Below are 13,921 nucleotides of genomic sequence, written 5' to 3'. Positions count from 1 at the left end.
GCTCCTGTTCTTCTATTGTCAATATGGACTTTACCACGTGAATCAATGCGGGTACATCCACTAGACAATCTTCTTCACCTGAGGGGGACTCAGGGAGGGAGGAGTCAGCCTCATCTTCTGATGACATCTCACATCCTGAAAGCTGTGTAGACTGTGAGGACGGTGTCAGACGTCTGCGTGCTTTCCCTTCCACAGACTTGTCAGCCGGTAACATCTGCTGAAAGGCCGCAGAGGTCTGAGCCAAATCCTGGACTGAATGTGAGGACACATCTCCCCATGGAGGCTGTGGAGGAAACCCTGTAGCTGGAGGTATAGCAGGTGTAGCCAAGTGATCCGCTATACGCGTCAAAACCTGCGCAAAAGAAGCCACCCAAGGTGGTTGTTGTACTTGTGCCGGTTCTAGGCGAGAAGCAAATTGGTCAGCTTGATTTAGTTTAGGAACATAACAATCCAAAGGTTTGAGAGGGACAGAAAAGAGATATAATACGTATATATAACAACATAGTATTAAAGTCAGACAGCAGAACTAAGCACAAGTCACAAACAATGCGATAAACGATACAACTGCAATGGGCACTTACTCAACTACTCAGCACCACAGGGGTAGGTAGGAGTCAGAGCTGTATAACCTGGCCCTTAGGAATGGTATACAGGGAGGCTAAACCCAGCGTTCCTGAAGACATGCTGTAACAAATTTCACCCAGAGTATATTGTCGCCCAGTGACTATCTGCAACAGATGCATCATCTGCATGTGACACCCATCACTGGTATAGAAATGTAGAAGTGCGCACTAGACGTGGGCAGGACACATAATTATATACACGGGGCAGGACGCATAATTATATACACGGGGCAGGACGCATAATTGTATACACGGGGCAGGACGCATAATTATATACACGGGGCAGGGCGCATAATTATATACACGGGGCAGGGCGCATAATTATATACACGGGGCAGGACGCATAATTATATACACGGGGCAGGACGCATAATTATATACACGGGGCAGGACACATAATTATATATACGGGGCAGGAAGCATAATTGTATACACGGGGCAGTACGCATAATTATATACACGGGGCAGGACACATAATTATATACACAGGGCAGGGCACATATTTATATACACGGGGCAGGACGCATAATGATATACACGGGGCAGGACGCATAATGATATACACGGGACAGGACACATAATATATACACGGGGCAGGACACATAATTATATACACGGGGCAGGACGCATAATTATATACACGGGGCAGGACACATAATTATATACACAGGGCAGGGCACATATTGATATACACGGGGCAGGACGCATAATGATATACACGGGACAGGACACATAATATATACACGGGGCAGGACACATAATTATATACACGGGGCAGGACGCATAATGATATACACGGGGCAGGACGCATAATGATATACACGGGGCAGGACGCATAATGATATACACGGGGCAGGACGCATAATGATATACACGGGGCAGGACGCATAATGATATACACGGGGCAGTACACATAATTATATACACGGGGCAGGACGCATAATTATATACACGGGGCAGTACACATAATTATATACACGGGGCAGGACGCATAATTATATACACGGGGCAGGACGCATAATTATATACACGGGGCAGGGCGCATAATTATATACACGGGGCAGGACGCATAATTATATACACGGGGCAGGACACATAATTATATACACGGGGCAGGACACATAATTATATACAAGGGACAGGACACATAATTATATACAAGGGACAGGACACATAATTATATACAAGGGACAGGACACATAATTATATACACGGGGCAGGACACATAATTATATACACGGGGCAGGACACATCATTATATACACGGGGCAGGACACATCATTATATACACGGGGCAGGACGCATAATTATATACACGGGGCAGGACACATAATTATATACAAGGGACAGGACACATAATTATATACAAGGGACAGGACACATAATTATATACACGGGGCAGGACACATAATTATATACACGGGGCAGGACGCATAGTTATATACAAGGGACAGGACGCATAATTATATACACGGGGCAGGGCGCATAATTATATACACGGGGCAGGACGCATAATTATATACACGGGGCAGGACACATAATTATATACAAGGGACAGGACACATAATTATATACAAGGGACAGGACACATAATTATATACAAGGGACAGGACACATAATTATATACACGGGGCAGTACACATAATTATATACACGGGGCAGGACGCATAATTATATACACGGGGCAGGACGCATAATTATATACACGGGGCAGGGCGCATAATTATATACACGGGGCAGGACGCATAATTATATACACGGGGCAGGACACATAATTATATACACGGGGCAGGACGCATAATTATATACACGGGGCAGGACGCATAGTTATATACAAGGGACAGGACACATAATTATATACACGGGGCAGTACACATAATTATATACACGGGGCAGGACGCATAATTATATACACGGGGCAGGACGCATAATTATATACACGGGGCAGGACACATAATTATATACACGGGGCAGGACACATAATTATATACAAGGGACAGGACACATAATTATATACAAGGGACAGGACACATAATTATATACAAGGGACAGGACACATAATTATATACACGGGGCAGGACACATCATTATATACACGGGGCAGGACACATCATTATATACACGGGGCAGGACACATCATTATATACACGGGGCAGGACGCATAATTATATACACGGGGCAGGACACATAATTATATACAAGGGACAGGACACATAATTATATACAAGGGACAGGACACATAATAAGATTTTACTTACCGATAAATCTATTTCTCGGAGTCCTTAGTGGATGCTGGGGTTCCTGAAAGGACCATGGGGAATAGCGGCTCCGCAGGAGACAGGGCACAAAAAGTAAAGCTTTTTCCGATCAGGTGGTGTGCACTGGCTCCTCCCCCTATGACCCTCCTCCAGACTCCAGTTAGGTACTGTGCCCGGACGAGCGTACACAATAAGGGAGGATTTTGAATCCCGGGTAAGACTCATACCAGCCACACCAATCACACCGTACAACTTGTGATCTAAACCCAGTTAACAGTATGATAACAGCGGAGCCTCTGAAAGATGGCTTCCTTCAACAATAACCCGAATTAGTTAACAATAACTATGTACAATTTATGCAGATAATCCGCACTTGGGATGGGCGCCCAGCATCCACTACGGACTCCGAGAAATAGATTTATCGGTAAGTAAAATCTTATTTTCTCTATCGTCCTAGTGGATGCTGGGGTTCCTGAAAGGACCATGGGGATTATACCAAAGCTCCCAAACGGGCGGGAGAGTGCGGATGACTCTGCAGCACCGAATGAGAGAACTCCAGGTCCTCCTTAGCCAGAGTATCAAATTTGTAAAATTTTACAAACGTGTTCTCCCCTGACCACGTAGCTGCTCGGCAAAGTTGTAATGCCGAGACCCCTCGGGCAGCCGCCCAAGATGAGCCCACCTTCCTTGTGGAGTGGGCCTTTACAGATTTAGGCTGTGGCAGGCCTGCCACAGAATGTGCAAGTTGGATTGTGCTACAGATCCAACGAGCAATCGTCTGCTTAGACGCAGGAGCACCCATCTTGTTGGGTGCATACAATATAAACAACGAGTCAGATTTTCTGACTCCAGCTGTCCTTGCAATATATATTGTTAATGCTCTGACAACGTCCAGTAACTTGGAGTCCTCCAAGTCACTTGTAGCCGCAGGCACTACAATAGGCTGGTTCAGATGAAATGCTGACACCACCTTAGGGAGAAAATGCGGACGAGTCCGCAGTTCTGCCCTGTCCGAATGGAAAATCAGATATGGGCTTTTGTAAGATAAAGCTGCCAGTTCTGACACTCTCCTGGCCGAAGCCAGGGCTAGTAACATGGTCACTTTCCATGTGAGATATTTTAAATCCACCTTTTTTAGTGGTTCAAACCAATGAGATTTTAGAAATTCCAAAACCACATTGAGATCCCACGGTGCCACTGGAGGCACCACAGGAGGCTGTATATGCAGCACTCCCTTAACAAAGGTCTGGACTTCAGGGACTGAAGCCAATTCTTTTTGAAAGAAAATCGACAGGGCCGAAATTTGAACCTTAATAGATCCCAATTTGAGACCCATAGACAATCCTGATTGCAGGAAATGTAGGAATCGACCCAGTTGAAATTCCTCCGTCGGAGGACTCCGATCTTCGCACCACGCAACATATTTTCGCCAAATTCGGTGATAATGTTGCACGGTTACTTCCTTCCTTGCTTTAATCAAAGTAGGAATGACTTCTTCCGGCATGCCTTTTTCCTTTAGGATCCGGCGTTCAACCGCCATGCCGTCAAACGCAGCCGCGGTAAGTCTTGAAACAGACAGGGACCCTGCTGAAGCAAGTCCCTCCTTAGAGGTAGAGGCCACGGATCTTCCGTGATCATCTCTTGAAGTTCCGGGTACCAAGTCCTTCTTGGCCAATCCGGAACCACTAGTATCGTTCTTACGCCTCTTTGCCGTATAATTCTCAATACTTTTGGTATGAGAGGCAGAGGAGGAAACACATACACCGACTGGTACACCCAAGGCGTTACCAGCGCGTCCACAGCTATTGCCTGCGGATCTCTTGACCTGGCGCAATACCTGTCCAGTTTTTTGTTGAGGCGAGACGCCATCATGTCCACCATTGGTCTTTCCCAACGGGTTACCAGCATGTGGAAGACTTCTGGATGAAGTCCCCACTCTCCCGGGTGAAGATCGTGTCTGCTGAGGAAGTCTGCTTCCCAGTTGTCCACTCCCGGGATGAACACTGCTGACAGTGCTATCACATGATTCTCTGCCCAGCGAAGAATCCTTGCAGCTTCTGCCATTGCACTCCTGCTTCTTGTGCCGCCCTGTCTGTTCACATGGGCGACTGCCGTGATGTTGTCCGACTGGATCAACACCGGTTTTCCCTGAAGCAGAGGTTCTGCCTGGCTTAGAGCATTGTATATTGCTCTTAGTTCCAGAATGTTTATGTGAAGAGACGTTTCCAGGCTCGTCCATACTCCCTGGAAGTTTCTTCCTTGTGTGACTGCTCCCCAGCCTCTCAGGCTGGCGTCCGTGGTCACCAGGATCCAATCCTGTATGCCGAATCTGCGGCCCTCCAATAGATGAGCACTCTGCAACCACCACAGAAGAGACACCCTTGTCCTTGGAGACAGGGTTATCCGCAGGTGCATCTGAAGATGCGACCCTGACCATTTGTCCAACAGATCCCTTTGGAAAATTCTTGCGTGGAATCTGCCGAATGGAATTGCTTCGTAAGAAGCCACCATTTTTCCCAGGACTCTTGTGCATTGATGTACAGACACCTTTCCTGGTTTTAGGAGGTTCCTGACAAGCTCGGATAACTCCTTGGCTTTTTCCTCCGGGAGAAAAACCTTTTTCTGAACCGTGTCCAGAATCATCCCTAGGAACAGCAGACGAGTTGTCGGCATTAACTGGGATTTTGGAATATTCAGAATCCACCCGTGCTGTTTTAGCACTTCTTGAGACAGTGCTAATCCCATCTCTAGCTGTTCTCTGGACCTCGCCCTTATTAGGAGATCGTCCAAGTATGGGATAATTAATACGCCTTTTCTTCGAAGAAGAATCATCATCTCGGCCATTACCTTTGTAAAGATCCGAGGTGCCGTGGACAATCCGAACGGCAGCGTCTGAAACTGATAGTGACAGTTTTGTACAACGAACCTGAGGTACCCCTGGTGTGAGGGGTAAATTGGAACGTGGAGATACGCATCCTTGATGTCCAAGGATACCATAAAGTCCCCCTCTTCCAGGTTCGCTATCACTGCTCTGAGTGACTCCATTTTGAACTTGAACTTCTTTATGTACAGGTTCAAGGACTTCAGATTTAGAATAGGCCTTACCGAGCCATCCGGCTTCGGTACCACAAAAAGAGTGGAATAATACCCCTTCCCTTGTTGCAGAAGAGGTACCTTGACTATCACCTGCTGAGAGTACAGCTTGTGAATGGCTTCCAAAACCGTCTCCCTTTCGGAGGGGGACGTTGGTAAAGCAGACTTCAGGAAACGGCGAGGTGGATCTGTCTCTAATTCCAACCTGTATCCCTGAGATATTATCTGCAGGATCCAGGGATCTACTTGCGAGTGAGCCCACTGCGCGCTGTAATTTTTGAGACGACCCCCCACCGTCCCCGAGTCCGCTTGAGAAGCCCCAGCGTCATGCTGAGGCTTTTGTAGAAGCCGGGGAGGGCTTCTGATCCTGGGAAGGAGCTGCGTGTTGCTGTCTCTTCCCTCGACCTTTGCCTTGTGGCAGATATGAATAGCCCTTTGCTCTCTTATTTTTAAAGGAACGAAAGGGCTGCGGTTGAAAAGTCGGTGCCTTTTTCTGTTGGGGAGTGACTTGAGGTAGAAAATAAGAATTTACTTACCGATAATTCTATTTCTCGGAGTCCGTAGTGGATGCTGGGGTTCCTGAAAGGACCATGGGGGGATAGCGGCTCCGCAGGAGACAGGGCACAAAAAAGTAAAGCTTTACTAGGTCAGGTGGTGTGCACTGGCTCCTCCCCCTATGACCCTCCTCCAGACTCCAGTTAGGTACTGTGCCCGGACGAGCATACACAATAAGGGAGGCATTTTGAATCCCGGGTAAGACTCATACCAGCCACACCAATCACACCGTACAACTTGTGATCTAAACCCAGTTAACAGTATGATAACAGAAAGGGCCTCTTAAAGATGGCTCCTTAACAATAACCCGAATTAGTTAACAATAACTATGTACAAGTATTGCAGATAATCCGCACTTGGGATGGGCGCCCAGCATCCACTACGGACTCCGAGAAATAGAATTATCGGTAAGTAAATTCTTATTTTCTCTATCGTCCTAAGTGGATGCTGGGGTTCCTGAAAGGACCATGGGGATTATACCAAAGCTCCCAAACGGGCGGGAGAGTGCGGATGACTCTGCAGCACCGAATGAGAGAACTCCAGGTCCTCCTTTGCCAGGGTATCAAATTTGTAAAATTTTACAAACGTGTTCTCCCCCGACCACGTAGCTGCTCGGCAGAGTTGTAATGCCGAGACCCCTCGGGCAGCCGCCCAAGATGAGCCCACCTTCCTTGTGGAGTGGGCTTTTACAGTTTTAGGCTGTGGCAGGCCTGCCACAGAATGTGCAAGTTGAATTGTGTTACAAATCCAACGAGCAATCGACTGCTTAGAAGCAGGTGCGCCCAACTTGTTGGGTGCATACAGTATAAACAGCGAGTCAGATTTTCTGACTCCAGCCGTCCTTGAAATGTATATTTTTAAAGCTCTGACAACGTCCAACAACTTGGAGTCCTCCAAGTCGCTAGTGGCCGCAGGCACCACAATAGGTTGGTTCAGATGAAATGCTGATACCACTTTAGGGAGAAAATGCGGACGAGTCCGCAGTTCTGCCCTATCCGAATGGAAGATTAGATAAGGGCTTTTATAAGATAAAGCCGCCAATTCAGATACTCTCCTGGCAGAAGCCAGGGCCAGTAACATAGTCACTTTCCATGTGAGATATTTCAAATCCACCTTTTTCAATGGTTCAAACCAATGGGATTTGAGGAAATCTAAAACTACATTTAGATCCCACGGTGCCACCGGAGGCACCACAGGAGGCTGTATATGCAGTACTCCTTTGACAAAAGTCTGGACCTCAGGGACAGAGGCCAATTCTTTTTGGAAGAATATTGACAGGGCCGAAATTTGAACCTTAATGGATCCCAATTTGAGACCCATAGACAATCCTGATTGTAGGAAATGTAGGAAACGACCCAGTTGAAATTCCTCCGTCGGAACACTCCGATCCTCGCACCACGCAACATATTTTCGCCAAATGCGGTGATAATGTTTCACGGTGACTTCCTTCCGTGCCTTAATCAAGGTAGGAATGACTTCTTCTGGAATGCCTTTCCCTTTTAGGATCTGGCGTTCAACCGCCATGCCGTCAAACGCAGCCGCGGTAAGTCTTGAAAGAGACAGGGACCCTGCTGTAGCAGGTCCCTTCTCAGAGGTAGAGGCCACGGTTCGTCCGTGAGCATCTCTTGAAGTTCCGGGTACCAAGTTCTTCTCGGCCAATCCGGAACCACTAGTATTGTTCTTACTCTTCTTTGCCGTATGATCTTCAATACCTTTGGTATGAGCGGCAGAGGAGGAAACACATACACTGACTGGTACACCCAAGGAGTTACCAGTGCGTCCACAGCTATTGCCTGTGGATCTCTTGACCTGGCGCAATATTTGTCCAGTTTCTTGTTGAGGCGAGACGCCATCATGTCTACAATTGGTCTTTCCCAACGGTCTATTAACATGTTGAAGACCTCTGGATGTAGACCCCACTCTCCCGGATGAAGATCGTGTCTGCTGAGGAAGTCTGCTTCCCAGTTGTCCACGCCCGGGATGAACACTGCTGACAGTGCTATCACGTGATTCTCCGCCCAGCGAAGAATCTTGGCAGCTTCTGCCATTGCACTCCTGCTTCTTGTGCCGCCCTGCCTGTTTACATGGGCGACCGCCGTGATGTTGTCCGACTGAATCAACACCGGCTTCCCTTGCAGGAGAAGTTCCGCCTGGCTTAGAGCATTGTAGATTGCTCTTAGTTCCAGAATGTTTATGTGAAGAGACTTTTCCAGGCTCGTCCATACTCCCTGGAAGTTTCTTCCTTGTGTGACTGCTCCCCAGCCTCTCAGGCTGGCGTCCGTGGTCACCAGGATCCAATCCTGAATGCCGAATCTGCGGCCTTCTAATAGGTGAGCCTTCTGCAACCACCACAGAAGTGACACCCTTGTCTTTGGTGACAGGGTTATTCGCAGGTGCATCTGCAGATGCGACCCTGACCATTTGTCCAACAGATCCCTTTGGAATATTCTTGCATGGAATCTGCCGAATGGAATTGCTTCGTAAGAAGCCACCATTTTTCCCAGGACTCTTGTGCATTGATGTACTGACACCTTTCCTGGTTTTAGGAGGTTCCTGACCAGGTCGGATAACTCCTTGGCTTTTTCCTCGGGAAGGAAAACCTTTTTCTGGACCGTGTCCAGAATCATTCCTAGGAACAGCAGACGAGTTGTCGGGATTAATTGGGATTTTGGAATATTCAGAATCCACCCGTGTTGTCTTAGCACCTCTTGAGATAGTGCTAATCCTGTCTCCAGCTGTTCTCTGGACCTTGCCCTTATCAGGAGATCGTCCAAGTATGGGATAACTAATACGCCTTTTCTTCGAAGAAGAATCATCATCTCGGCCATTACCTTGGTAAAGACCCGAGGCGCCGTGGACAATCCGAACGGCAGCGTCTGAAACTGATAGTGACAGTTTTGAACAACGAACCTGAGGTACCCCTGGTGTGCGGGGTAAATCGGAACGTGGAGATACGCATCCTTGATGTCCAAGGATACCATAAAGTCCCCTTCTTCCAGGTTCGCTATCACTGCTCTGAGTGACTCCATCTTGAACTTGAACTTTTTTATGTAGATGTTCAAGGACTTTAGATTTAGAATAGGCCTTACCGAGCCATCCGGCTTCGGTACCACAAATAGAGTGGAATAATACCCCTTTCCTTGTTGTAAGAGGGGTACTTTGACTATCACCTGCTGAGAGTACATCTTGTGAATGGCGTCCAAAACCATCTCCCTTTCGGACGAGACGGTTGGTAACGCAGACTTCAGGAAACGATGAGGAGGATCCGTCTCTAATTCCAACCTGTACCCCTGAGATATTATCTGCAGGATCCAGGGGTCTACCTGCGAGTGAGCCCACTGCGCGCTGTAATTTTTGAGACGGCCGCCCACTGTCCCCGAGTCCGCTTGAGAGGCCCCAGCGTCATGCTGAGGTTTTTGCAGGAGCCGGGGAGGGCTTCTGTTCCTGGGAAGGAGCTGCCTGTTGGTGTCTCTTCCCTCTGCCTCTGCCTCGTGGCAGGTACGACAAGCCCTTTGCTCTCTTATTTTTGTAGGAGCGAAAGGGCTGCGGTTGAAAGGTCGGTGCCTTTTTCTGTTGGGGAGTGACTTGAGGTAAAAAGGTGGATTTCCCGGCAGTAGCCGTGGCCACCAAGTCTGATAGACCGACTCCAAATAACTCCTCCCCTTTATACGGCAAAACTTCCATATGACGTTTTGAATCCGCATCACCTGTCCACTGTCGTGTCCATAAGGCTCTTCTGGCTGAAATGGACATAGCACTCACCCGAGATGCCAGTGTGCAGATATCTCTCTGTGCATCACGCATATAGATAAATGCATCCTTTATTTGTTCTAACGACAGCAAAACCTTGTCCCTATCTAGGGTATCAATATTTTCAATCAGGGATTCTGACCAAACTACTCCAGCACTGCACATCCAGGCAGTTGCTATAGCTGGTCGTAGTATAACACCTGCATGTGTGTATATACTCTTTTGAATAACTTCCATCCTCCTATCTGATGGATCCTTAAGTGCGGCCGTCTCAGGAGAGGGTAACGCCACTTGTTTAGATAAGCGTGTGAGCGCCTTGTCCACCTTAGGGGGTGTTTCCCAGCGCGCCCTAACCTCTGGCGGGAAAGGGTATAATGCCAATAATTTTTTTTTGAAATTATCAACTTTCTATCAGGAGCAACCCACGCTTCATCACACACGTCATTTAACTCTTCTGATTCAGGAAAAACTGTTGGTAGTTTTTTCACACCATACATAATACCCTGTTTTACGGTATCTGTAGTATCAGCTAAATGTAACGTCTCCTTCATTGCCAAAATCATATAACGTGTGGCCCTACTGGAAAATACGTTTGAATTTCCACCGTCGTCACTAGAATCAGTGCCTGTGTCTGGGTCTGTGTCGACCGACTGAGGCAAAGGGCGTTTTACAGCCCCTGACGGTGTTTGAGGCGCCTGGACAGGCATTAATTGATTGTCCGGCCGCCTCATGTCCTCAACCGACTGTTTAAGTGAAGATAAACTATCACGTAATTCCACAAATAAAGGCATCCATTCTGGTGTCGACCCCCTGGGGGGTGACATCTGCATATTTGGCAATTGCTCCGCCTCCACACCAATATCGTCCTCATACATGTCGACACCACGTACCGACACACACAGCAAACACACAGGGAATGCTCTAATGAAGACAGGACCCACTAGCCCTTTTGGGGAGACAGAGGGAGAGTCTGCCAGCACACACCAAAAAGCGCTATATATAACAGGGATAGCCTTATAATTAAGTGCTCCCTTATAGCTGCTTTAATATATACAATATATAGCCATTAATGTGCCCCCCCTCTCTGTTTTACCCTGTTTCTGTAGTGCAGTGCAGGGGAGAGACCTGGGAGCCGTCCTGACCAGCGGAGCTGTGACAGAAAATGGCGCCGTGTGCTGAGGAGATAGGCCCCGCCCCTTTCTCGGCGGGTTCTTCTCCCGCTATTATTTTAGTCAGGCAGGGGTTAAATATCTCCATATAGCCCCTGTGGGCTATATGTGAGGTATTTTTAGCCTTTTATAAGGTTTTTATTTGCCTCTCAGAGCGCCCCCCCCCAGCGCTCTGCACCCTCAGTGACTGCCGTGTGAAGTGTGCTGAGAGGAAAATGGCGCACAGCTGCAGTGCTGTGCGCTACCTTATGAAGACTGAGGAGTCTTCAGCCGCCGGTTTCTGGACCTCTTCACGCTTCAGCATCTGCAAGGGGGTCGGCGGCGCGGCTCCGGGACCGGACTCCATGGCTGGGCCTGTGTTCGATCCCTCTGGAGCTAATGGTGTCCAGTAGCCAAGCAGCAAATCCACTCTGCACGCAGGTGAGTTTACTACTTCTCCCCTAAGTCCCTCGTTGCAGTGATCCTGTTGCCAGCAGGACTCACTGTAAAGTAAAAAAACCTAAACTAAACTTTCTCTAAGCAGCTCTTTAGGAGAGCCACCTAGATTGCACCCTTCTCGTTCGGGCACAAAATCTAACTGGAGTCTGGAGGAGGGTCATAGGGGGAGGAGCCAGTGCACACCACCTGACCTAGTAAAGCTTTACTTTTTTGTGCCCTGTCTCCTGCGGAGCCGCTATCCCCCCATGGTCCTTTCAGGAACCCCAGCATCCACTTAGGACGATAGAGAAAGGTGGATTTCCCGGCTGTAGCCGTGGCCACCAAATCTGATAGACCGACTCCAAATAACTCCTCCCCTTTATACGGCAAAACTTCCATATGCCGTTTTGAATCCGCATCGCCTGTCCACTGTCGCGTCCATAAAGCTCTTCTGGCCGAAATGGACATAGCACTTACCCGTGATGCCAGTGTGCATATATCCCTCTGTGCATCACGCATATAAAGAAATGCATCCTTTATTTGTTCTAACGACAGTAAAATATTGTCCCTGTCCAGGGTATCAATATTTTCAATCAGGGACTCTGACCAAACTACCCCCGCACTGCCCATCCAGGCAGTCGCTACAGCTGGTCGTAGTATAACACCTGCATGTGTGTATATACTTTTTTGGATATTTTCCATCCTCCTATCTGATGGATCTTTAAGTGCGGCCGTCTCAGGAGAGGGTAACGCCACTTGTTTAGATAAGCGTGTTAGCGCCTTGTCCACCCTAGGAGGTGTTTCCCAGCGCTCCCTAACCTCTGGCGGGAAAGGGTATAATGCCAATAATTTCTTTGAAATTATCAGCTTTTTATCAGGGGCAACCCACGCTTCATTACACACGTCATTTAGTTCTTCTGATTCAGGAAAAACTATAGGTAGTTTTTTCATACCCCACATAATACCCTGTTTAGTGGTACCTGTAGTATCAGCTAAATGTAACGCCTCCTTCATTGCCAAAATCATATAACGTGTGGCCCTACTGGAAAATACGGTTGATTCGTCACCGTCACCACTGGAGTCATCGCCTGTGTCTGGGTCTGTGTCGACCGACTGAGGCAAAGGGCGTTTCACAGCCCCTGACGGTGTTTGAGTCGCCTGGACAGGCACTAATTGATTGTCCGGCCGTCTCATGTCGTCAAACGACTGCTTTAGCGTGTTGACACTATCCCGTAGTTCCATAAATAAAGGCATCCATTCTGGTGTCGACTCCCTAGGGGGTGACATCCTCATATTTGGCAATTGCTCCGCCTCCACACCAATATCGTCCTCATACATGTCGACACACACGTACCGACACACAGCAGACACACAGGGAATGCTCCTAACGAAGACAGGACCCACTAGCCCTTTGGGGAGACAGAGGGAGAGTTTGCCAGCACACACCAAAAGCGCTATATATATATATCAGGGATAGCCTTATAATAAGTGCTCCCTTATAGCTGCTTTGTTATATCAAAATATCGCCATAAATGTGCCCCCCCCCTCTCTGTTTTACCCTGTTTCTGTAGTGCAGTGCAGGGGAGAGACTTGGGAGCCGTCCTGACCAGCGGAGCTGTGAGAGGAAATGGCGCCGTGTGCTGAGGAGATAGGCCCCGCCCCTTTTCTGGCGGGCTCGTCTCCCGCTATTTAGAAAAATTAGGCAGGGGTTAAATATCTCCATATAGCCTCTAGGGCTATATGTGAGGTATTTTTAGCCTTTATAGGTAATCATTTGCCTCCCAGGGCGCCCCCCTCCCAGCGCCCTGCACCCTCAGTGACTGCCGTGTGAAGTGTGCTGAGAGGAAAATGGCGCACAGCTGCAGTGCTGTGCGCTACCTTTAGAAGACTGAGGAGTCTTCTGCCGCCGATTCTGGACCTCTTCTTACTTCAGCATCTGCAAGGGGGCCGGCGGCGCGGCTCCGGTGACCATCCAGGCTGTACCTGTGATCGTCCCTCTGGAGCTTCATGTCCAGTAGCCAAGAAGCCAATCCATCCTGCACGCAGGTGAGTTGAC

This window comes from Pseudophryne corroboree (assembly GCF_028390025.1).
Source record: "Pseudophryne corroboree isolate aPseCor3 chromosome 3 unlocalized genomic scaffold, aPseCor3.hap2 SUPER_3_unloc_74, whole genome shotgun sequence".
NCBI lineage: Eukaryota > Metazoa > Chordata > Amphibia > Anura > Myobatrachidae > Pseudophryne > Pseudophryne corroboree.
This window is presented reverse-complemented; position numbering follows the sequence as displayed.